We start from the raw sequence: 27,167 nt of genomic DNA on the forward strand, positions 1-27,167 counted from the left end.
TTCTTATATTTTATCCTAAGAAGTTTCTGTATGAAGTTTGCCTCATCATAATAAAGAAACAAGTCCGCTAGAAAGGGGCACAATTGGTTCCCATTGGAATGCCGACAGTCTGTTGAAAAAAACATCATCCAAACGTAACAAATATGTCGCGTTCACGAATTTCTGGACGTGGGTTAAACAGGTTTAACTTTAAACATTCAAATGTTGAGAATTCAAATTAACCAACTTCAAAAAATTTTGACTGCATTAAACTGTAAAAATATTCCAGTGCAAAAATGAGTTGCAACATCCAGGTAGGATTTAACAATTAAGTCAAACAAATGGTCACTCAAGTTATCATTGTGACGTGTGTATTCTCCGATTTCTTCATTCATCTACACTGGTAGTGGAAAAAGTTATACCTTACCATCAACAAAAGTTTATATTGTACAATTGCAGACTAAAAGACCCAAGTTACTAGACAGATATCATACCTTTGAGATAGCTTTAGGTAAGATCCATTCGAATCGAATTTCATTTTTTGCCAAGGCGTCCAAACATCTTTTATTTGAACAGATGGACATTTTTCAAACGGTAAAACAAGTCTACTATATAAGCCTTTTAATGCGATTTCCTTTTTCTCTACATGTTTAACATGTCAAGTAGAAATATAACTACTTTAAAATAAATAGTCACATATGTTATATAATCTGAAAGTCGGATATTCTAACAATGTTAACACTAATTCTTCCACATTTGTAAAATCAAAGGGGCGAACATTCCAGAGGAACATTCAAACTCATAGATCAAAAGATTGTAAGATTATATACATTGGTGATCATCTGACTTGTTTGGTCGTACATGATTGGTACATCCAACGACCGGCATCCCTACAGCATAATCAAGTGTTCAGATCCTGTTTCCACCACCACTATAGTCTAGAACTCTTTCTATAGCAGCACATTAGCTGGTATACTTATGGCACAAACATGCTTACCCATCGGGAGAATCTCTATTTAACAATTGTTTTCTATTGACGCCTGATATAAATTTTGACTACGTCCAAACTTAATACTGTGGTACTTCAGAAAATAACGACTTTTATAAGGTCCCCGTGAAAAAATTGCAAACCAAGACGTGAACATTGGATTTAATAATTCTCTGTTGATTTAATGCCATTTTTTTAAATACGCAAGTACATTGGTAATGCTGTTAATAAACTTATCATATATACCAGGATTAACATTGTGTACGCCAGACGCTTGTTCCAAATACAAACAACAACAACAACAACAATGCCTGCAGGAAAGCTTAAATAAAAAATGTTACAAAGACCAATAAAAGTACGAAGAGCTCTAATGACCCAAAAGTTCTACATGTTTTGCCAAATACTGGTAAGGTAAACTAGAAAAATTATTTCCTATAGTAGACATCCCTTTGTAATTGTCTATCAAATGTCAACACAGTTTACAGTTTAGTATATGGAAGAAAACACTAGGGTATATAATTCCGAAGTCTGTCGAATATCAATCAAGAGAAACGATAGAAGCCAAAGGGACAATCAAAGTCATTAGTAAAAAACAGACTTAAATTGCCATAATACAAATTACTAAAAAGAAAGACGAAATATTTTTTTACACAAAATGCAACATAACAAATTAAAGACTGATAAATAAGTAATTTGACTACAGGTTTTCCCCTATACACTGCTACTTTTGCATAAGTTCTGTTACTGTACTTGAAATCTGTAGTAATGGAAATTTATTTTTAATATTTAATACTTTTATTTAAATTATGGTTATATTTATGTACCTGTATTTTACAGTTCTTGATTTGTACTTAAAATATTGTTACAGAAATAGAACCAACACTGATCACAGTATATCATGTTTGAACATCATAACTATAAGGGATTTGAAATAGACAACCTTTCAAAATGTTGAAAATGTAACGTGTAACCAAAAATCTGTAGTACTTAAATTGCAAGTACAAATCAAGTACTGTAAAATAAAGGTACCTTGATATTACAATATTTTTTATAAGTTACAAAATAGTACTGAATATTAAAAGTAGATTTCCAGTACTACAGATTGTTGGTACTGAAATAATACCTATGCAAAAGTAGCTGTCTAAGTATTTGACAAATTGGATTTTGCATGAAGTATAATTTATAAAGTCTTCTTTATTAATTGACTGGTTACAAAATTAAGGTGTAATACCATGACGGGTGTTCCACTATTAGTCTTTTTTAAACGTGAACTTTTCCAAAAAAATATGTGAATTTGTATGTGTTTCAGATATAAAAAATACTTTGAGTAAAGTTTCCTCCTAGCCAGTACTACAGAAAATATTTCACATGACATTTCATCATTTAAAATTTTGTAAACAATTAAGTCATTTTATTCTGTAAACCACGTCCATGGAAAGTAATTCGTCACGTTTTACCAATTTATAAACCTCTTGTAGTTCTCTGAAACAAAGATAAATAGAGATTTACATTTTGGTATTTAATCAACATTAGTATAACAATTTCATTTATTGTCAATAAACATTTACATGTACAATGTGTGGAAGTACAATTTTTAAAGTTTAAACAAACAATAAAAAAACAGTTTACAAAGAAAAAAATAAAATAAAACAAATCTTAAAAACATCGGTGATATATATATATATGTATAAGTACGTCTGAGTCAGTGACAACTCTACAACAGATGTATCCATCGGATCGCCATCAATGATGGTGATACATGGCTGTGTACATAATTTATATACAACTCGTCTAAACATCAACCCAACAATGTTAGATCTGTAAATTTGCTTTCGCAAATTTTTGGTTACGTGGAAAGGTAACACACGGCCAGCGAAAGCTCTTTTTTTGAGAGCCCAGGTGGTCGTGTGGTCTAGCGGGACGGCTGCAGTGCAGGCGATTTGGTGTCACGATATCACAGTAGCATGGGTTCGAATCCCGGCGAGGGAAGAACCAAAAATTTGCGAAAGCAAATTTACAGATCTAACATTGTTGGGTTGATGTTTAGACGAGTTGTATATATATGTATATATATATATAATATCCTTTCTACAATGGACCTCTGCACCCAGTTCTAATGGCCTTTTAAAAACAATAGGCCATTAAGTATAACATTACGAAAGAAAAATGGGTTTATCATATAATTTTTTAGGGCAATGAATGACATTTTCCTCAGCTATAATTGCATATCATTATAAAAATTGTATCTGATATTTTCGTTAACCTTGCAATTGAGAATGCTATAAGAATTGAAAAAATCCATACTGTTTAGTCGACTAAAAAGGCGCCTACACGAACAAATTGAAATAATTATTTTTCTTTAAACATGAATTTGGTGTGAGCAAAGGATCCATGTTGAAGCCTTACTATGACATTTCATTGTTAATTTTTTATGCTATGTGACTGAGAGAGCAAGTGTCTCATTGGCACGCAAACCACATCTTCTTATTTATATATTTCTACTGTATATTTTATAAGCATTCAAAACAAATAAATCAATGTAAAACCAGTCTAGCATATTTTAAATTAATGTAACTGGATGAAACATAGATCGCTTGTTAAGGATGTTCGCTTGTCATCTTTTGGGATTTTGGTCAGATTTTCGGAATCCTCTGGTTTTATCCATTTGAATGCCTTAAAAAATTTTGCCCATTGACCCCCACTTTTTATTTTATAAATCTTGTACATGTATAATTATAAGCCATCTGTTAAAGTCTTATAAAATCCTTGTTATTTTTTAATAGTTTTTGAGAACTTAAACCCTTCAATGATAAAGCAATGAAAAATCTAGAGAGAAAATTTTCCCGCCAAAATTCCAATGGCTATTATCTTGAAAACAAGCACATTGACATAATTTTTTTTTGCTTTTTTTGTTTCTTTATTAATTCTCTTTTAATATATATACTAGTGTTATGAAAAGATTGTTATTTTGAAACTAAGTAGCGAACTTCCTTAAATACATATTATATAGGTTGCTTTAAAATGTAATTTAAAAATCGAAGTAACTTCTGTGGATTCATTTATTTTCTCGGGTATCAATTTTCGTGGATTGAGGAAAACTTGCATATTCGTTGAAATTTGATTTCTTAGATTTGCCAATCTCTGCACACAAAACCTATTGAAATATCGTCATTCGTTGAACATTTTTATTCGTGGTTCATTTGTTTCCACTACACCCACGAATAATAATGAATCCACAGTAGTCCAAATAATGTAATAATGCTTACCTTTACAATAGTCTACACTGTGTTGTCTCCCTTGGTCGTATGATATATATGGAGATGCACTCCGGCATTTGCAATACGCTCCACAAAATGATTTTGAAGGGACTATGAAAAAAAACCATCAAATTGTTAGATTTTCTGTTTTGAGTAAACATTTTGTACAAGATACTTCATAAAAGTTTGTAAAATATTTTTTGCATAAGCTATCAAATTGATAGATCCATTAAATGCATATACAAATCTTATACATTTCTATATTATTCCGTAGTTGCACTATTCCAAAACAAAACATTGCGGATTCGTATTATATTGTTTTCATGTGTCATATAATTTCTTATAGTTGGTGTGTTTCTCTGGGTTTTAGTTTGTAACCCGTTATCTCAATCAATTTATGACTTTTGAACAGCGGTATACTTCTGTTACCTTTATTCAGATATTGTTTATTTTAATCCAACAACACATAAATTAAACTCGACCGACTATTAAGCGTATAGTGACTTTGAGACTAATGGATTTATGCACGTGTATACTTTTGTATATAATGATATTAACATATGCAAGTCATCCGTTTGCAAAAATAACCTGTGTATAAGTATTGTTCGTTTAATTTTTTGTGATAGTACGAGACACTTCCACGTCATGGAATATTGTTACCTCACTTTTCCACATATTAATATTTTATCGAAGTTTTTGTTGAATGGTTTTTAAACTATCCAATACAATAAATTCATAAAAAAATATGAGGCTGAAAATTTGGAACGCAAAACGCTCACAAAAGATTCATTAGTGATGCAGGCTATAATATCAAATTAAATATGGTAAGTTTAGTACGAAGATAAATAGCGTTGAAGGACATGTGGTCGTCCTGAATATAGAAGATATGTACTCATAGTTACTTTATACACATTATTCAATACTTAATTCATGAGTTCAGGAGAACATGTATGAAATATTTAAATAATTACAAGCAATACGCTATGCAGTTATTACTGTAAATATATAATTTTGGTAGGTACCAATGTTCGTAGATTGAAGAAAAAAGATACTCTGGTTGATACTTGATAACATGGGTTTACTTAATTTACTTACCATCTTATAAGAAATCTATACTTCGTTGAAAATATAATTCCTTGTTCAGCAAATGCAAACGAAATCCACGAACATTGGTACTCAACAAATCATAATGAATAAACTCGACATAAGAGTCCAGGATTACGATTTTGTACGACAGACACGCGTTTTGTCTTAAAAAGATTATAACAACATGAACATTGACACTAGAACTTACATCAATATTGAGAATGGAAATAGGGAATATGTCAGAGAGAGAACGACCCGACCAAAGAGCAGACAACAGTCGAAGTCAACCAATGGGTCTTCATCGGAGCGTGAAATACCGCACCCGGAGGTGGTCCACAGCTGGCCCCTACATACAATTTTGTACTAGTTCAGTGAAAATAAACCTCATTTTAAATTCCAAAACATATGAATGAAATATATAGCTTGCTGTTCTTTGTTAGCTGAGGCTCCGTGTTGAAGACCGAACTTTGACCTATAATGGTTTACTTTTATAAATTACGACTTGGATGGAAGGTTTCTCTTTGTCATTCATACCACATCTTCGTATATCTACAGTACTTGCAACCTCAGGCGTTACTATTTCAGCGATCAATCAGCGGTCATCGATCAGTCACCGATCAGTCAAGTTCGCGTCAAACTCACGTCAGCAATCCGTCAGACTTATAGTAAAAGTAATTGACTGATCGGACTGATCGGACGGATAGTACCGATCGACCTTGATGACGGATTGAACTTTAATACGTCACATGATGAACTAATACAAATTACGGAATCTTAGTTTCGTTTAATTTAATTAAAATGGCGACTCGTGAAAATCGAACGTTCAATGATACATTTTATTTATTAATTATTTAGCAAAGTTTTATGAATTGAAATGAAAAGAAATGTACAGATAAAACCTAAATTAAAATATCATCATTAAAGAATGGTCTTTTTCGTTTTATTTAGGTTATATATTTTTAAACCCGGCGAGTGTCTACATCGCGAAATTGATTTTATTATTTTCCAAACATACTCAGGAAAAACAAAATGAAAGGATCAGTTATTGAAAAATGTAGTCTATTTTTTTCAATATTTAAAGTTTTTGTATCCTTATCATCATAAAATTCTTTAAAAAAAACTTATCATAATCATGGACTTTCTATATTCTCGTCACAATCGAAGCTTTTAAAATAACAAATTACAAAAACAAATGCTGTTACATGATGATGATATAATATCATGAATAATTTTAAACAATGCAAACAACATTACATTTTTTTTTCGGATAGTCTTTTTTACCTTAATGAAAAAATAACTACTCCTAAACAATAAAAAGTACAAAAATCCAATGGTGGTAAACATAAATATATTCCTTAAAAAGAAAGAAATAGTTTTAGGCAGATTTATTCTTCAATAATTCACATTTTCTACAAAAAACATATGAAAATCATTTATAACAACTGATTGCAATTGAAATTACAATATTTTCCAATATGAGAAGAAATATTTGCATTTTTGGCAACGCGTACAAAAAAATAAGGCAGTGGCTATTTGACCGGCACCGGCTAAATAGCAAATTTGCTATTTGACCGGCACCGGTAAAATAGCAAATTTGCTATTTAGCCGGCACTGAATAAAACTTCATTGATGTAACAAGTAGAAAATAAAAAAGCTTAATAATAATTTAAAATCATTTTATCACAATATCAAGCATTAAAAATACAGTACAATAAAAAATAATAATATTGAAGATGTGTTAAATCTATGGTTTAAATATCCTGCCATGCTATAAAAATAGTGTTATGTAAAACTACACCATACATCTTAAAAAAGACAATATTATAAGTTGTTTGCTACGAATTTCAAAAGGACACATGATTTAACATTTGCAATTGTTACAAAACCAATTCTTTGCCTTTGGAAGTTGTTTTAATCTAGCACAAGATAAATGTTGCCACTCCAAACAGGAACTTCACAATACACTGGCTTCCTTTGAATCTGCATCATGTGTGCATATGTTGCATATGTAGGTAGGGTTCTTTTTCTTCTCTTTATAAACGCTCTTAATAGCTTCTCATGCATCTTTTCGACAATAATTAAATCAATGTTTACAATAGCCCATTTGCCAATTACCGATTTGATTCTATTATGACACACTTTTTAAGACTTTTGTTTGTTTGTTTCTCTGTCCTATATTTTCTCCTATTTATCTGTTTATTTATTGTAACCCTGTCGTGTAATGTTGTCATATTAATGTTATAATTAACCACGTAATTAACACTGCCATTAAAGCGGGAGGTTTGGCATGCCACAAAACCAGGTTCAACCCACCATTTTTTCATAAAATGCCCTGATTTCTTTGGAACTTTTCTTATGAAATGGCACACAATTGCTTTTTCGGGTACTCTTTTTTTGAAGACCGATGACAGTTTGGGTCAAACCTTTTGGCCTTCCACGTTTCTTCATATTTGGTGGAAGTAATATATGCGAAACACACGATCCACAAAGTTCAACTGGAATCCAATAGGTGTTCTTCTTGTTGAGCAGTATCTCGTTCTTCTTCTTGCGAAACTAGTTTTCGTGATTTTTCGAATATATGAACATTATCAGTATCATTTTCTTTATTGTCTGTTACATTTATATCATCATCATGTAACAGAATTTGTGTCTCCCTGTTTTTTTGTGCTTTGAGAAATTTTTCTCACTCTTTTTGGTGTACATATGATAGAGCACACTGATGACTGGCAGTGGCGGATCCAGAAATTTTCATAAGTGGGGCCCACTGACTGACCTAAGAGGGGGCCCGCCCAGTCACGCTTCAATGATTCCCTATATAAGCAACACATTTTTTTCCCAAAAAGGGGGAGGCCTGCCCCCCCCCCCTAAATCTGCCTCTGACTGGTATCATCAAATAATCTATGTGATGTCCTGACTGTGTTAATCTTCCAACGATTTGACACTGCTTCAACAAACAAATTTTCGTGATTAACTTCTCTTAGTTTGAGTATATGCCTACACGGGAGAAGCACACTTTGATGAAAGATACAAGAGTAACTTTTTGAATTGACCCTCATTTGGCCTTGGCTTGTTGTAGCTGTCCATATAATCTCTCTTTCTGCTCCAGTTTTACTTCAGACCTGAGTGAAAACTGTTTCAGGATATATGCCCAAGCATATGGTGTCACCAACTCTTGATATCTATATTCATGTGAATCATTCCGGAGAATGCTGAAACAGTCCTCTTTTGAAATATACCACTTGTCTTGAGGTCTCGTTCTGTTCGCAAAGAATTTAAGGCGATCAGAAAGTGTTCAGCAAAATCTGGTAATGTGGAGTAGTGATGTAGTACAGATTTTTTATAAATATTTTTTAGTAAAAAATATATTTAGTAATGTTACATACAAATGTGTTTTCATGCTTTTAATTAATATTATAAAGTTATAAATTATTTATTTATGAACATCTTCAATAATTTTTTTTATTGTACTATATTTTTAATGCTTGATATTATGATAAAATGATTTTAAATTATTATTAATCTTTTTTATTCTCTATTAATCACATCAATGAACAGGTTTATTCAGTGCCGGCTAAATAGCAAATTTGCTATTTTGCCGGTGCCGGTCAAATAGCAAATTTGCTATTCAGCCGGTGCCGGTCAAATAGCCACTGCCAAAAAATAATATCTTTTTCCTTAAAGTAAACATAATTTATGAAGAACAACCAATCCTGATGAACAAAAAGTAATGAAATCATATGGCGGTTAATAATTTATATCATAATAAAGCAATAACTGCATTCTTATTCCACAAAAATAAAAGTTTAAGTATTTTAAGTCTCATTATATCTCAATTCTAATCAGCAGACTTGTCTCAAGATGGTAAAATAACTGATTTCAAATAAAATAGTATCATTTTTAATAAAAAGAAGAATAATTTTTGTTATTTTTAACAATGCGAATAAAATTTCAGTATGATTTCTCTGACATTCTTTTAATTTTATGAAAAAAAACTATTCTAAACTATAAAAAGTACAAAAATCCAATGGCGGTCAATCATTTTCAGTAAAATGAAGAGATATTTGCATTTTAGGCAACACGTACAAAAAATTAATATCTTAATCCTTAAAGTAAGATTATTTTATGAAGAGCAGCCAATCATGATGTACAAAAAGTACTAAAATCATATAACGGTTACCGGTAATAATTTGTATCAAAATAAATAAATAACTGCATTCTTTTTCCACAAAAATAAAAGTTTAAGTATTTTAATTCTCATTATATCTCAATTCTCATTAGAATACTTGTCTCAAGATGGTAAAAACAACTGATTTCAAATAAAAATAGTATCATTTTTGATAAAAAGAAGAATAATTTTGGTTATATTTTATGAAGAACAGCTAATCTTGATGTACAAAAAGTACTGAAATCAAATGACGGTTAATAATTTGTATCAAAATAAATCAATAACTGCACTCTTATTCCACAAAAATAAAAGTTTAAGTATTTTGATTCTCATTATATCTCAATTCTGATTAGAAGACTCATCTAAAAATGGTAAAAATAACTGATTTCAAATTAAATAGTATCATTTTTGATAAAAAGAAGAAGAATTTTGGTTATTTTAAACAATGCGAACAAAATTTTAGTATGATTTTTCTGATATTCTTTTAATTTTATGAAAAAAAACTATTCTAAACTATAAAAAGTACAAAAATTCAATGGCGGTCAATAATTTTCAGTAAAATGAAGAAATATTTGCATTTTAGGCTACGTGTACAAAAATTTAGTATCTTTTTCCTTAAAGTAAGCATATTTTATGAAGAACAGCCAATCTTGATGTACAAAAAGTACTCAAATCATATGACAGTAAATAATGTGTATCAAAATAAATCAATTACTGCATTCTTATTCCACAAAAATAAAAGTTTAAGTATTTTAATTCTCATTACATCTCAATTCTGATTAGAAGACTTGTCTCAAGTTGGTAAAAATAACTGATTTCAAATTAAATAGTATCATTTTTGATAAAAAGAAGAATAATTTTGGTTATTTTAAACAATGTGAACAAAGTTTTAGTATGATTTTTCTGATATTCTTTTAATTTTATGAAAAAAAAATATTCTAAACTATAAAAAGTACAAAAATCCAATGGCGGTCAATAATTTTCAGTAAAATGAAGAAATATTTGCATTTTAAGCAACACGTACAAAAATGTAGTATCTTTTTCCTTAAAGTAAGCATATTTTATGAAGAACAGCCAATCTTGATGTACAAAAAGTCCTCAAATCATATGCCAGTTAATAATGTGTATCAAAATAAATCAATATCTGCATTCTTATTCCACAAAAATAAAAGTTTAAGTATTTAATTCTCATTATATCTCAATTCTGATTAGAAGACTTGTTTCAAGATGGTAAATACTAACTGATTTTAAATTAAATAGTATCATTTTTTATTAAAAGAAGAATAATTTTGGTTATTTAAAACAATGTGAACAAAATTTTAGTATTATTTTTCTGATATTCTTTTAATTTTATGAAAAAAAAACTATTCTAAACTATAAAAAGTACAAAAATTTAATGGCAGTCAATAATTTTCAGTAAAATGAAGAAATATTTGAATTTTAGGCACCGCATACAAAAATGTAGTATCTTTTTCCTTAAAGTAAGCATATTTTATGAAGAACAGCCAATCTTGATGTACAAAAAGTGCTCAAATCATATGACGGTTAATAATTTGTATCAAAATAAATCAATAACTGCATTCTTATTCCACAAAAATAAAAGTTTAAGTATTTTAATTCTCATTATATCTCAATTCTGATTAGAAGACTTGTCTCAAGATGGTAAAAATAACTGATTTAAAATAAAATAGTATCATTTTTTATAAAAAGAAGAAGAATTTTAGTAATTCTAAATAATGCGAAGAAAATTTTAGTATGATTTTTCTGATATTCTTTTAATTTTATGAAAAAAAAACTATTCTAAACTATAAAAAGTACAAAAATTTAATTGCGGTCAATAATTTTCAGTAAAATGAAGAAATATTTGCATTTAAGGCAACGCACGCGTACAAAAATTTAATATCATTTTCCTTAAAGTAAGCATATTTTATGAAGAACAGCTAATCTTGATGTACAAAAAGTACTGAAATCAAATGACGGTTAATAATTTGTATCAAAATAAATCAATAACTGCACTCTTATTCCACAAAAATAAAAGTTTAAGTATTTTTGTCATAAGGCTAATTTGGACTTATATTTTAATTTATTATTTTATTCAAAAATTGGACTTTTACAAAAATACTGTTTTTACAAATTTAATAATTTACATGTCAAAACAAAATGTGAGTTAATTAGTGACATTTGATATTTAAGGATTTGTGACAGATTGAGAATTAATGTGAGAGAATTAAGCATATAAGAGAATATGTGTTAATTGGATTATAATATATGAGGACTTATAATTATCTTTTATATTAATTATGTGAAAACTGTTACTTATTGCTAGGTGTTATGAAATGTCATATTAATTTGAGTATTGTTACAAATGAAGTATTGTCTGATTAAGAGTATAAATATTGTGTGAAAATAAATGTAAAACAGTAGAGAATAGAAATAGTGTGGATAAAGAGTAAGAACAGAGAGTCGAGATAGTTACAGTTAGGAGTCGTACATTTGATATTGACATTGTCCTATGTTTATTTCTTGGACTTGGAATTAAATGATAATCAAAAGTGAATCTGTTTGATCTTTGATAACTGCAACAACTAGTTCCTGTCATTGGTGTAAACGTTTTTCTAATGATTTTTCGCATAAAATTATGACCCCGTAACAAGGCGTATCGACTGAGCCAGCAGCCCCTTTGTTACATATGGTGGACGATCCGGCGCAAGTTGACTTATCATCTCAACAAAGATACCAGATACCTTTTACTGCAACAAGTGAGTGTTTCCCCTTTAAAAGCAACAACTGACAATATGGAATTTAATTTAAGACCACAATGGAGATTATCGAACTTTCGAAGTCAAAGACCAGTATGTGGTAAATGTGGAATTGGGCATAGCAGATTATGTTTTGCTACTTTCAAAAATTGTTATAAATGTGGAGAAAAGGGACATTATGCAAGAATGTGTAACATTCATAAACCATCAGTGGAAGTAAAAGGACATCAGAAGTGTAATGACATCAAAGTGAAAAGTAAGAAAAGAGCAGACAGGGACCGATCCAGATTCAATGAACATTTTGACAGAAAACGACAAATGCTGGAATTACCATTTACAAACACCAGAAAGACAGCTTTTGTAAGTGCTTTGGACACAACGTATTCAGTTAAAGTCGAATTGAAAAGAATTAAAGAAAAATTAAAAGAGAAAAATATTAACAGTGGAAACTTTAAATTTCAACATAGCAAGAAAGATGAAGAAATAAGTGATCTGAAAGAAGAGCTAAAATCAATCAAGACAAGTTTAGATTCACATGTTATACAAATTAAGGAATTACAAGAGGAATTAGAAAAGTTTAAAGCCACACCAGAAGATCTAGATATGTTTAATCTGCATTGGAGGAATGAATTTTTAAAAAGTGAAAATTTGAGTATCATGGAAGCGTGCAATAAGGAAAGAAGACAGCATCACTTAGTTAAGTGTAAATTTGATGAAGATTATGAGGAAATTGTTGCAAACCATCCAAAGTATGTGAATTTAGCATTTGATTATGAGCAATTGCAAAGAACAGTAGGCCAGCAATATACAGAATCACTAAAAAATTGGAAAGAAGAAATAGAGCAATTGAAAAAGAAAAATGAACAACAAGATTTAGTGATAAAACGGTACCAGCAACAACAACAGCTCCAAAACCAGCTAAAGTTGATTCAACAACAGCAACAATGGAATCAACAACCACAACATTGGAATCCACAACCGCAACAATGGACTCAACAACAAGATGAGTATCATCAAGGACATTTTAACCATCGGCGAAATAATAGACATGATAGAAAAGAACATGGAGGAAGATTTTACTAACTTTTATAAACACGAGGACGTGTTTAGTGGAGGAGGAGCCATATGTCATAAGGCTAATTTGGACTTATATTTTAATTTATTATTTTATTCAAAAATTGGACTTTTACAAAAATACTGTTTTTACAAATTTAATAATTTACATGTCAAAACAAAATGTGAGTTAATTAGTGACATTTGATATTTAAGGATTTGTGACAGATTGAGAATTAATGTGAGAGAATTAAGCATATAAGAGAATATGTGTTAATTGGATTATAATATATGAGGACTTATAATTATCTTTTATATTAATTATGTGAAAACTGTTACTTATTGCTAGGTGTTATGAAATGTCATATTAATTTGAGTATTGTTACAAATGAAGTATTGTCTGATTAAGAGTATAAATATTGTGTGAAAATAAATGTAAAACAGTAGAGAATAGAAATAGTGTGGATAAAGAGTAAGAACAGAGAGTCGAGATAGTTACAGTTAGGAGTCGTACATTTGATATTGACATTGTCCTATGTTTATTTCTTGGACTTGGAATTAAATGATAATCAAAAGTGAATCTGTTTGATCTTTGATAACTGCAACAACTAGTTCCTGTCATTGGTGTAAACGTTTTTCTAATGATTTTTCGCATAAAATTATGACCCCGTAACAAGGCGTATCGACTGAGCCAGCAGCCCCTTTGTTACATATGGTGGACGATCCGGCGCAAGTTGACTTATCATCTCAACAAAGATACCAGATACCTTTTACTGCAACAAGTGAGTGTTTCCCCTTTAAAAGCAACAACTGACAATATGGAATTTAATTTAAGACCACAATGGAGATTATCGAACTTTCGAAGTCAAAGACCAGTATGTGGTAAATGTGGAATTGGGCATAGCAGATTATGTTTTGCTACTTTCAAAAATTGTTATAAATGTGGAGAAAAGGGACATTATGCAAGAATGTGTAACATTCATAAACCATCAGTGGAAGTAAAAGGACATCAGAAGTGTAATGACATCAAAGTGAAAAGTAAGAAAAGAGCAGACAGGGACCGATCCAGATTCAATGAACATTTTGACAGAAAACGACAAATGCTGGAATTACCATTTACAAACACCAGAAAGACAGCTTTTGTAAGTGCTTTGGACACAACGTATTCAGTTAAAGTCGAATTGAAAAGAATTAAAGAAAAATTAAAAGAGAAAAATATTAACAGTGGAAACTTTAAATTTCAACATAGCAAGAAAGATGAAGAAATAAGTGATCTGAAAGAAGAGCTAAAATCAATCAAGACAAGTTTAGATTCACATGTTATACAAATTAAGGAATTACAAGAGGAATTAGAAAAGTTTAAAGCCACACCAGAAGATCTAGATATGTTTAATCTGCATTGGAGGAATGAATTTTTAAAAAGTGAAAATTTGAGTATCATGGAAGCGTGCAATAAGGAAAGAAGACAGCATCACTTAGTTAAGTGTAAATTTGATGAAGATTATGAGGAAATTGTTGCAAACCATCCAAAGTATGTGAATTTAGCATTTGATTATGAGCAATTGCAAAGAACAGTAGGCCAGCAATATACAGAATCACTAAAAAATTGGAAAGAAGAAATAGAGCAATTGAAAAAGAAAAATGAACAACAAGATTTAGTGATAAAACGGTACCAGCAACAACAACAGCTCCAAAACCAGCTAAAGTTGATTCAACAACAGCAACAATGGAATCAACAACCACAACATTGGAATCCACAACCGCAACAATGGACTCAACAACAAGATGAGTATCATCAAGGACATTTTAACCATCGGCGAAATAATAGACATGATAGAAAAGAACATGGAGGAAGATTTTACTAACTTTTATAAACACGAGGACGTGTTTAGTGGAGGAGGAGCCATATGTCATAAGGCTAATTTGGACTTATATTTTAATTTATTATTTTATTCAAAAATTGGACTTTTACAAAAATACTGTTTTTACAAATTTAATAATTTACATGTCAAAACAAAATGTGAGTTAATTAGTGACATTTGATATTTAAGGATTTGTGACAGATTGAGAATTAATGTGAGAGAATTAAGCATATAAGAGAATATGTGTTAATTGGATTATAATATATGAGGACTTATAATTATCTTTTATATTAATTATGTGAAAACTGTTACTTATTGCTAGGTGTTATGAAATGTCATATTAATTTGAGTATTGTTACAAATGAAGTATTGTCTGATTAAGAGTATAAATATTGTGTGAAAATAAATGTAAAACAGTAGAGAATAGAAATAGTGTGGATAAAGAGTAAGAACAGAGAGTCGAGATAGTTACAGTTAGGAGTCGTACATTTGATATTGACATTGTCCTATGTTTATTTCTTGGACTTGGAATTAAATGATAATCAAAAGTGAATCTGTTTGATCTTTGATAACTGCAACAACTAGTTCCTGTCATTGGTGTAAACGTTTTTCTAATGATTTTTCGCATAAAATTATGACCCCGTAACAAGGCGTATCGACTGAGCCAGCAGCCCCTTTGTTACATTTTAATTCTCATTATATCTCAATTCTGATTAGAAGACTTGTCTCAAAATGGTAAAAGTAACTGATTTTGAATTAAATAGTATCATTTTTGATAAAAAGAAGAATAATTTTGGTTATTTAAAACAATGTGAACAAAATATTAGTATGATTTTTCTGATATTCTTTTAATTTTATGAAAAAAAACTATTCTAAACTATAAAAAGTACAAAAATTTAATGGCGGTCAATAATTTTCAGTAAAATGAAGAAATATTTGCATTTTAGGCACCGCGTACAAAAATTTAGTATCTTTTTCCTTAACGTAAGCATATTTTATGAAGAACAGCCAATCTTGATGTACAAAAAGTACTCAAATCATATGACGGTTAATAATTTGTATCAAAATAAATCAATAACTGCATTCTTATTCCACAAAAATAAAAGTTTAAGTATTTTAATTCTCATTATATCTCAATTCTGATTAGAAGACTTGTCTCAAGATGGTAAAAATAACTGATTTAAAATAAAATAGTATCATTTTTTTTTATAAAAAGAAGAATAATTTTGGTAATTCTAAACAATGCGAAAAAAAATTTAATATTATTTCTTTGACATTCTTTTAATTTCACGAAAAAACAACCTATTCGAAACTATAAAAAGTTCAAAAATCCAATGGCGGTCAATAATAACCATTTTCGTAGGAATAAGTTAATGTTAACAGAGTCATATAAATCAATTATGTATTATATGTCTCTGATGTTAACAATATTTAATACAAAACTATTAATCAACACAAACAATTTAACGCTCTAAGCATATTATTCTGTTATACTATTTTCACTTTTTATTGCAACTGATTTTATTAAAAATTAACGTGTAAAATAAGGTGTCTTCGTAGAGGTCCGCGTTCATCGTTTGTAAACACTATCATCGGTTTACATAAGAATTTTAATTATATTCTAATTCGTCACCTCAAACGCATATAAAGTATTTATAAAATAAAAACAAACACTTGTTACATAGGAATAGCTCGCCAGCATGTGCAGCTTACTGTTAAATTTTATTAAAACAAAATATTGAGTCCCGATGTCATGATATCGGCAACACCGCTGCGTAGTACACGACAGCCTACAAAATAGAAAAACAAAATCAGAAACCTTATATACATATAAATATTAATAATGTCCTACTGATAGTAGAAATATCTATCTATCTATGCGTGAAAACATTTCAAATATACAAGCATCTTAATCCGGGTGTGTGGGGGGGGGGGGGGTCTTTACCTAGACTAAGCTGCCTTACTGAACGGTATACGAGCTTCGAATGACCATATATCTTAAATCACTTAAACAAGACAACTATTCGCGCTTTAAAAATCCCGTGCTATTTACATAACAAATATCATACTCAATATATTTACGCAATGCGACAAATATTGACCAATCCGAAATATCATATATTTAAAAACACAAACCTGTTTATCCAATATAAACACCAATAGATGACCACTATGCGGACACATAATCACGTGTGATTGTTTACATAATAGAAAACACGTGTATGCTCAACTTTAATAAATACATCTATATTCTAATTCGTCACCTCAAACGCATATAAAGTATTTATAAAATAAAAACAAACACTTGTTACATAGGAATAGCTCGCCAGCATGTGCAGCTATTTTCGACAAAACAAAGAAAGGCGCAAATGTGTGTTTTTTAAATTCCTAAATTTTTAGTAACTGTCAGACGTTCACTGATGTTCTCTTTGACATATCCGTCCTTAGCCCGGTCTGATTTCCAGCGACCATGTTTTTTGAAGATTCGATCTTCCACATGCGCGTTTGCAGCAGCAGTGGCGCCTCCGGACCTCAAACTATGTAAACCAAAATACGTTTTGTCTAATCCAATAGATGTTAAAGTAGATAACAGAATTTCTCCTGCAGTAGTATAAGAAAGCTTCCCATTTCTTAATTTGTAACCATTTACAGATTTACAAAAAGATAAAGGACGAAAAATCAAATCATTACTGTCCGACTTGATGTTTGCTAAATCTAAATATTTCATCAACATTTTAACGGGACATGTAATTTTGTCCGTTTTTGAAATGAGTGCATCTCTACCCTCACGGTAAATATCAGTTTTACTACTCTCTATCAGTAAAACGATGTACGAATCATGAAAAACAATATTATTTCTTGTCAGATTTGCTAATTCTGAATACCTCAAAAATCCAGCAAAACTTATAAGGCACATACATGCTATTCTAACATCTTTAAGATTAGATTTATCGTTACCATAAAGCATAACAATTTGATACAAAATTTCTGGTGTTATAGGTTCTTTCTTAACCACAATGTGTCCAACAGATCTCAAAGATCCTTCCTTCACAGAAATAACCAAATCCGATTTACACGGATTCTCAACTCCGGCTAATCTATGAGCCCAACTTATAGCATAAAAAGCTTCATTTATGCTGCTAGTAGATTTACCAATGTTAGTCAAATAAACTAAATACGATGCGACAGAAATAACTGAAGCAGGTAACGTGTTTGAAATATTAATAGATAAACACCACTTACAAAAAGCGTTGAAAACATATCTATACTGTCGTTGAGTGTTGGCTGCTCTAGATGACAAACAAAAGGAAGGTATCTGGTCTACAAGGAGCTGTATGGATGGAGATTGCGACTGACGAAAAGAACCAATATCAATCCATCTTCTTGTTTTGAAAACATCTGAAAAATGTGTTACCCAATAAAGGAAAATTAAACAAGTATTCATATAAATTATTATAATAAAATGCATATGACATTAAACAATCAACCGTGCCTACTACAATATCATACTACAACATATGATACTAGGGCCATGTCGCTAAAAATCCTTCATCTTTTACATTCTCAACTGAGTAATATGCACAACGTAAAATCTCATTCACCATGCCTCTGCAATACCGAAATTGATATCAGGACCATGTGAAACATCACAGACTAGCGTCTAGTCTAACTGCGAGAACAGTTGATAAAAAATTTTCAGTTCCAAAGATACACTTCGGACTACTTCCTTTTGAATAAATTCTATTCGCTTCTTTAAATTCTAGCACATCTTTAACATAAGCTTTGTAAGTCAAGTTTTTATTAAAAATATATGACCAGAATGGCGCAGACACCCATCGTGGGACAATCAAAGACCCTTTAGCATTACAGTAAATCAGATGTTTAATTGTGCGTATAACTGAATAAATAGGGGGGACAAGCCAATTATTTTCTCCATGCCAATTTTGTGTAAACGCATCTACAGCTTCTGCGGTCGGATTCCAGAAAAGTGAGTTAAACCTTTTTGTCTTGTTATTCATCATGCTAGCAAACCTGTCAACAGTAAAAGGTCCCCATAAACTTTCTAAAAATTCAAAAAATTCATTTGAAATTTGCCAATCCTCATGATCACTCATTTTACTAATGTAATCTGCCTTTGAATTCAATGTGCGGGGAATCCATTGTAATTCAATGAATATATTGTGCTCTTTACAAATACAAAATATAGAATAGGCAAGATTTTGTAAATCTTCCTTCATGCTTCCAGCTTGTACTATACGTACACAGTTTTGGTTATCAGTAAACCATTTTAAACTTTTGCCCATAAATAGAGTACTAAACGACAATAGGGCCTGTTCGATTGCTCTCATCTCTCTCCAGGTGGAGCTTTTACATCTTTCTAATTCGTTCCACATTTTGTGAAAAATCTTATTTTCTAATTCTACAGTATAAGCCACACAGGCTACATTACTAGCATCTGAAAAAATTACTATCGAAGAAGGGCTGTACATAGCCAATTTCTTTTTATTCAAAGTAAGCACATTAGATTTCCAGAACTTAAGCTCATTCAAAATCTCAGCTGGATAAACTATTAGTAATAATTTATCCCAGCTCAATCTTTGCACAATGCACAAGTAACAATATCTTGTCATCAATCTAGTCAAATTTCCGAACACTGGTGATAAAGAAATAATCTTACCAGTCACTTGAGCTAATTGCCTAGCAGAGAAAAACAAAAATCTGTAGAATTTCATCTATAGACTGTAACAAATCATTTGTCTTCTTTCGGGAATAGAAATGCAGAATTGAGCAGAATCCCAAGTGATTCCTAACCATTCTAACTTTTAGGTAGGTTCAAAAACAGATTTTTCTATATTGACTAAAAAACCAGCCTCTTTTAGTGATTTTTTGACAAAATCGGAATCTTTTCGACATAATTCGTAATCCGAAGCCATTCCGAAACCATCATCTAAATATAAAACAATATCAATCGAATTTTGTCTCCAATATTTGACCATAGATCTCAAACATTTGGTAAACAAGTAAGGGCTAGAAGCTAGACCAAAAACTAAAACTGAAAAACAGTAATACTTGTCATTCCAGGAAAAACCAAGAAACGTTTGTTGCTGAGGACAAATGTCGTAATGATGATAACCAGACTTTAAATCGAACTTAAACAGATAAGAACCTCTTTTGAAAAATTGAATAGCTGTTTTCCAGTCTTCAAATTTAAATCTCTCTTTTTTGACGGATTTATTTAAAATTGAAAGATCCAATATTAACCTCTTCTTTCCGGACTTATTGGTGGCTACTCATAAAGGATTAACAATATAAGGCGTAAAGGGAATTTCATAAGCACATTCAGAATCAACTAATTCTAAAACGGCTTTATCCACAAATTCTGAGTTAGAAACAGCAGATTTATTGTTTTTCATGTGCATACTAGGGGGAGGCACTAACAATGGGATTACATAACCGTTTTTAATTGTACCTAATACAAAATCACTAGCTCCTATCTTAACCCAAAAATCGTAATGTTTTGCAAGCCTGCCTTTAACACCTTTAAAGTTATGACTAGCAGAAAAATCTAATTTTTCAAGAAATTGAACTTGTGACATAAATTCGTCAAGTTCGTTGTTATTGCATTCATAGCTAGAAGATAACAAACTTATATCTAGATACTTATCATTAACAGTAACTGTATCATTGCTGTTTGGATGGCTGGTAACTGGGTGCAGAAGCTGTGGCTGACTTGAAGTTGAGTGGGCAGTTTCTTCTCCAGTGACCAAACTGCTTGCAGTAGTGACAGATGTCCATGGGGCACGGCTCACGCCGTGCAGTGCTGGTACGAAAGGGCTGTTGATAGCGACTGAAATCGTAAGCTGGAGGAGGAGCAGTGGCAGTAGCGATACTTCCAACTGCTGGAGTAGGTCTAGTTGTATACGGCTGAGGGCGGGTCTTTTCTCCTTAATAGTTTTAAGGGCTCTAGTCTCGGCCTGGCGAATCTTTTTCTCGTCCTCATCATTTTCGGCGATATCGTTACTTTCATATTCTCTAACCGTAACCCATCCCCCAGTGGAGTTATCAGCGATCCTGATGAGTTTGTTCCTTTCTTCAAGTTTACCCACCAAATCACCAGTAATAGAAAAAAGGGGGAAGCAACAGATACAAGATCCTTGTGGATTTTGTTAAGACCATCCATAATGTTCTCATTAAAACGAAACTGAATCCGATTCCCTTCTGATTTGAACTTAATATTAGCCTCATCTCTGTATTTCTTGGATAAATTGTCTTGTTCTGACAGAATGTCGGACTTTAGATCAACAAGTTTCTTATCGAAATAGTCTTTAAAAAGCCCAAAAGTGTCTACTAAGTCACGGTTTTGTTGATTAGCTTGTGAAGCGTTAAGACGTTCGGGCTGACCATGTAAGGGGTCCCTTAACAAATCTTCTTCATTCAGATCGAGTACTGGTTCGGACATATCTTTACCTAGACTAAGCTGCCTTACTGATCGGTATACGAGCTTCGAATGACCATATATCTTAAATCACTTAAACAAGACAACTATTCGCGCTTTAAAAATCCCGTGCTATTTACATAACAAATATCATACTCAATATATTTACGCAATGCGACAAATATTGACCAATCCGAAATATCATATATTTAAAAACACAAACCTGTTTATCCAATATAAACACCAATAGATGACCACTATGCGGACACACAATCACGTGTGATTGTTTACATAATAGAAAACACGTGTATGCTCAACTTTAATAAATACATATATATACGTATCCGTCCGATCCGTGCATAAATTTAATTGACTAATCGATCGGTGACAGTTGTCAGGGTAACTCTCACATAGGTTATTTGACTTATTTGACGGATCCTATGGGTCACTGATCACCGATCACTCATCGTACAGTCAAACATCAGTCACCGATCATTCACCGATCAGTCAAGTTCACGTCAAACAGTAACGCCTAAGGTTGCAAGTACTGTATAAAATACAAAAACATACAGGACTAACAAAGGTTTATACTTTTATAAATTGCGACTTTGATGGGGGATTGTCTCATTGGCACTCATACCCCAAGCTTTGTATATATCTATAAAATTTAAAAACATACAGGACTACAAAAGGTTTATACTTTTATAAATTGCGACTTGGATGGGGGTTGTCTCATTGGTACTCATACCCTATCTTTGTACATATCTATAAAATTTAAAAAACATACATGACTACAAAAAGCTTATACTTACTACATTGGTATTCAGCATAGAAGCTTAGTTTATGTTTCTTGGCACAAACTTGGTAGAATAGATTTAACTTCCCGAAAAGTGTTCTACTAGCGTGGCCTGTACATTCTTTCTGGTTTTCACAGAATGCTTTAGTGTGCGCCAAAACTTTTGCTGGAGCAATTTGACATTTGATATATCCTTTGAATTGTTTGTTGGAAGGATGACATGGGAAGCTTCCATACTTGGCAGTTTTGATTTTAATTGAGTAATTGTTATCACAGTGTAATCTAGTCCGCTTGTTTGGACAAAACCTTTGCCAGTAATCTGTTTTACTTGCTGAAATATTTTTGAGCATGTTCAAACTAGTTATCATGATGTTTTTATTTTGTTGTTTGATAGTGTAAACTCAGAAATTATTGCGTGCATTTATTATTGATTTTGTCAATTAAGACTAAAATTCGATTTTAATTTTTCCGATATTTAGATAAATCATGTTTAAATCATATAAAAAAAATTAAAATGCTAGTTAAACTTATTGCAATTAAGCATCGCAATAATTTTTGAATTTATAGCATTTATTTTTGCATAATTTGAAGAAGTAGCTGCTACCTTGATATTATTTTACAAAAAAACAAGATTAAGAATAGATCATCAGAACCTTTTCATCAATTGTCTTCGGAAAAACGACTTTAAATAGCTGTTTACAAGGACAATATATAGACCCTGATAATATGTCAAGTAGCAGTAAAACGCTTACAAGTGTCAGTGTGTCAGTTGCTCTTAACCGTATCAAGTAAAGGTGATGGTTTCATATTTAGATATTCAGGTAAACTCATCATAGTTATAAGAATTAAACAATTAAACTCTATTACTCCAGACACAAGATATGTCTATAGAAGGCCCATCAGTGACGCTAGAAAATTAAAAGGCTAATAAAGTACGCAGTTGAAGTGGAATTCGAACCCAAACATTCTTAAAGGTTTTGCAATATACCAGTTATCTAATGCTTGGGCTAGAAAATTCATAATATTTTGAAAGTTCTCAAGATACTATACCACCAATTTACAGTACGTCACATCCGGTTGCATTTGAAAAATAGTAAGCAAAATATTCGCTCGAATTTGACAGTTGTAGGAAAATAATCTTCCTAAATTTCATTGCCGTACAACATTTTTTTTAAAGTGTAAATTTAACAAAAACTAATAAGAAAAAAAACCAATGATGATATTACACCTTAAGTTTGTAACCAGTCAAGTTGTACATGTTATAATCATGACCATATCAATTATACTTCATGTCAACACAGAAGTTCCGAAAACTGGGCAAACAACGTCACGGTACCCAAATTGCACCCATTCAACAAAAATAGCTGCGGAAATCTTACAAGTCTTATTTGAGACTTAACCATATGTATTTTTATAATTTGACATTATACATGTCTTTCAACATAAGTCAATGTATTTAAATATGCACAAAACGTGCACCGTATATATATCTACAGGTGAAGCATCCATGGAAAAATTAAATCTACAGAAACGTCCCCATGCGACTTTCTCAAAATGTCATCCTTTAAAAATGAGCAAATTAAGCATGGTACACGTCATCAATTCACGTAAAAACTTATAGTAAGCATGTAATAGTGTCAAGAGGTTCAAAACATTTGAAGAAATAAAAGAAAACATCTATTATTCGATTCGAAGGGTGTGAATTCACCTTTATCGCTATTTTTCCGCCATTACTGAACATCACACAGGTTCCCGTACAATTTTGACGTCATAATACAAAATATGTGACGCCACAATGGAAAAGTGATTGTTGTATGAGGTCAATAGTTCAAGGGATACAGATTAAAATTCTCCGGTCAGCCGGTTTTAGCGATAATGTGTATTTAAACATGGATGCAATTTGTGTACTCCTTATTACAGAATCATCGATCATTTAGAGGTCGGTTCAAGCCCACTTTTATCAGATTAAAATTGGAGACAAAATTACATCGGAGTATGTATCGTTATTCCGAATACGTCTACAAAATAAACATAGAATGGACACTTTTGTCTGGATTATAAAAAACACGGAGGTGGAAAAACTATTAAAGTATATTAAATTTGGGCTCTCCAATGAAAACCGTTTAAGGGGGTAGACCTTGGTTCAGGGAGATAACTCTTTAAATCAGTTATGCGTTTGTAAAAGTCAAGTTTCGTCAATGAATTTTAAGCATTTACCTGAAACAGATTGGAAATAATCTATGTATCCAAGAAGCTTAGAACATATTTATGAAAATGGCTGACACAAACGTACTGATGATTTTCAGAGTTATTTCCCTTAACCTAGGTCTACCTCCTTAAGTAGATTAATAAAATAATTTACTGTATGTTCGAAAATTATTTATGCGAGAGAAAAATTGAAGTGGTAACAAAGCATAACAATTTCGCTTTGAATAACAATCTCTCTAACGGCAATGCTTAGCAAACGTTATTTGATATACACACAACATGTTTACAAAATATTGTGCATGTTAAAAGTATCAACTGTTGTTGATCAGGTGCTGATTGCTACGTTGATACTAAAACAAACCTTATCCGATCATATATAAAAAAAAATAGTTCCTTATCAAATAACAAAATCAAAAGGTCAAAGACATATAAAGAATGAAAAACAATATCTTATTCTTGACTTTTGTAAAGGCATATTCGTATATAGAAAATGGCAGGTTAAACCTTGTATATGATTAACTGTCGTTGGTATTTTTTTTTTTGTCATGTCCTTATTGAAATGTGAATAATATTACATAACTAATCAGATTATACACATTTCAAAAAAGTTGTTAACATACCTTGACATTTTCTTATACATTCTGGAAAGAAAAAAAAACAAACCAGTGATAAAGTATATTATTGAATATAGAAAAAGCACAATCACAAAAAATATTGAACTCCGCGGAAAAGTCAAAATCAAAAGCTCAAACAAATCAAACGAATGAATATCAACTGTCATATTCCTGACTTGGTACAGGCATTTTCTTATGAAAAAAATGGTGGATTCAACCTGGTTTTATTGTTTAATCAAAGATATATATTATTTGATTATGATAATTTCAAACATATGTTATATGATATAGAAATTTCCGAACCTTTTATATAGATTATTTGATAAAGATTTGTTGTACGCTTCAGAATGTAATAAAATCTGACGATCTAAAAAAGAAAATACGGTGCGATTGCCAATGAAACAACTCTCTTAAAAGAGATGTTTGAAAAACGAAGACTGTCGGTTGAATGTTTTGTATATTATTGAGCAAATCGAACAATGTTCGTTGCCATGACCGAAATGTATTATGTACTAACCTTTGAAAGTCCTCATTGAAATAACTTATAAACGTTGGAAAAACCGTAATATCGTCATGTAATGCTAGATAAGCCAATAAAATTAACACAACTTTTCGTATCACTTTTTCGTTTCACACCCGGGCAGTTTGATACGAGAAATATATATTTATGCAAGAAATAGATAAAATACAGAAAACAATCATAAGAGAAATGTTATTTGATGGATATATTTTCAAGCCATTGATGTTATATTTATTTTTGATAATTATAGAAAAGATATGGTATGATTGCCAATGATACAACTCTCTACAGGAGACCAAATAACAAAGAAACTAACAACTATAGGTCACCATACGGCCTTCAACAATGAGCAAATATCATAAAGTATTATATAATAAAGAAAATTCCAAAAATTAAATACACATCAGACTCGTTAACAAAAAAATACTCATAACTTATTTTTAACATGCTTAACAGAAGCGTCATTAAATAACTATATGTAATAAATATAACAAATGAGATATATCAAAATGTTTCGCAAATGAAACACCTATATATCTACCAGATCCAAAAGCAGAAACAAAATATGAATCGCCTTTCAACATTTTAAGCTCAACAAATCATATACCACATTATGAATAGTATCAAATCAATATAAGGAAGAATGGGCATCGATTTCAAGAGCAATGACTCATTCAAAAGAGATACATTTTGTAAAAATTAAAGGGAAAAGACATATGGAAGTCAATCATCAACGGCAACCACTAAACGACTGAATCCTCAGTTGGGCGTCCGTCTTTCGGCCATCAACAATTTGGGTATTTTAGTGATGATCATAACAAAATAATTTTCTTTTCTTAAAGTTTTTTGAAACCGTTGAGTCATTTCGAAATAGGAATGAACGTGCATTGAGTTATAACAACCTTACACAAAAAACCAAACCAACCTCAAACTAAAAGTACCCAGATGCCAGCATTTTTGCAATCAGCTTGTATTGGGATGCAATTGTTTGGATATGATAAATAGAGTGAGTTGAAGGCAATTACATCAAAAGTCTTGCTACTAAAAAAAAGAATTAAAAAAAATATAAACCGGAGACTATGATTTTCTATTGACGTGAGCAACCGTTAATATTTAACACTATTATTATATAATAATAATTAAGCCCAATCTAAGAAACCAGTGTTAAATATAAATAAATTCCTTACCAAGACGGCCATAATTATTGCGGGAGCTTCCTAGTCCTTGATACGGATAGTTGCTATTGTATCCACCATACTGATCGTAATAAAGACAATCATAACCAAGGACGAGAGCAAATAAAACTGAAAGATGTAAAATTTGCATTTTACCTTGTGAAAATGTATATCAGGTTTCTAATGCTAAAAAGATTTGCACCTATATACACTTAGGCTGTGTTGCAAAGTAAGAGAGACACATTTTGGTTGGTTATGTATTTTACATA

General features: G+C 31.1%; 2 long non-coding RNA genes across 2 annotated transcripts; both read right to left on the reverse strand.

The window, feature by feature from the left end:
* Positions 1 to 585: 585 nt before the first annotated feature.
* Positions 586 to 27,167, reverse strand: LOC139494930 (uncharacterized). The gene is made up of 4 exons (XR_011657212.1): positions 26,911 to 27,167; positions 22,398 to 22,738; positions 4,234 to 4,335; positions 586 to 2,449 (listed from the first exon to the last, which is right to left on the reverse strand). It is a non-coding gene; the product is annotated as an uncharacterized lncRNA (long non-coding RNA).
* Positions 16,824 to 19,865, reverse strand: LOC139495985 (uncharacterized). The gene is made up of 2 exons (XR_011657519.1): positions 18,393 to 19,865; positions 16,824 to 16,939 (listed from the first exon to the last, which is right to left on the reverse strand). It is a non-coding gene; the product is annotated as an uncharacterized lncRNA (long non-coding RNA).

The sequence above is a fragment of the Mytilus edulis genome, chromosome 11 (genome assembly GCF_963676685.1).
Source record: "Mytilus edulis chromosome 11, xbMytEdul2.2, whole genome shotgun sequence".
Lineage (NCBI taxonomy): Eukaryota > Metazoa > Mollusca > Bivalvia > Mytilida > Mytilidae > Mytilus > Mytilus edulis.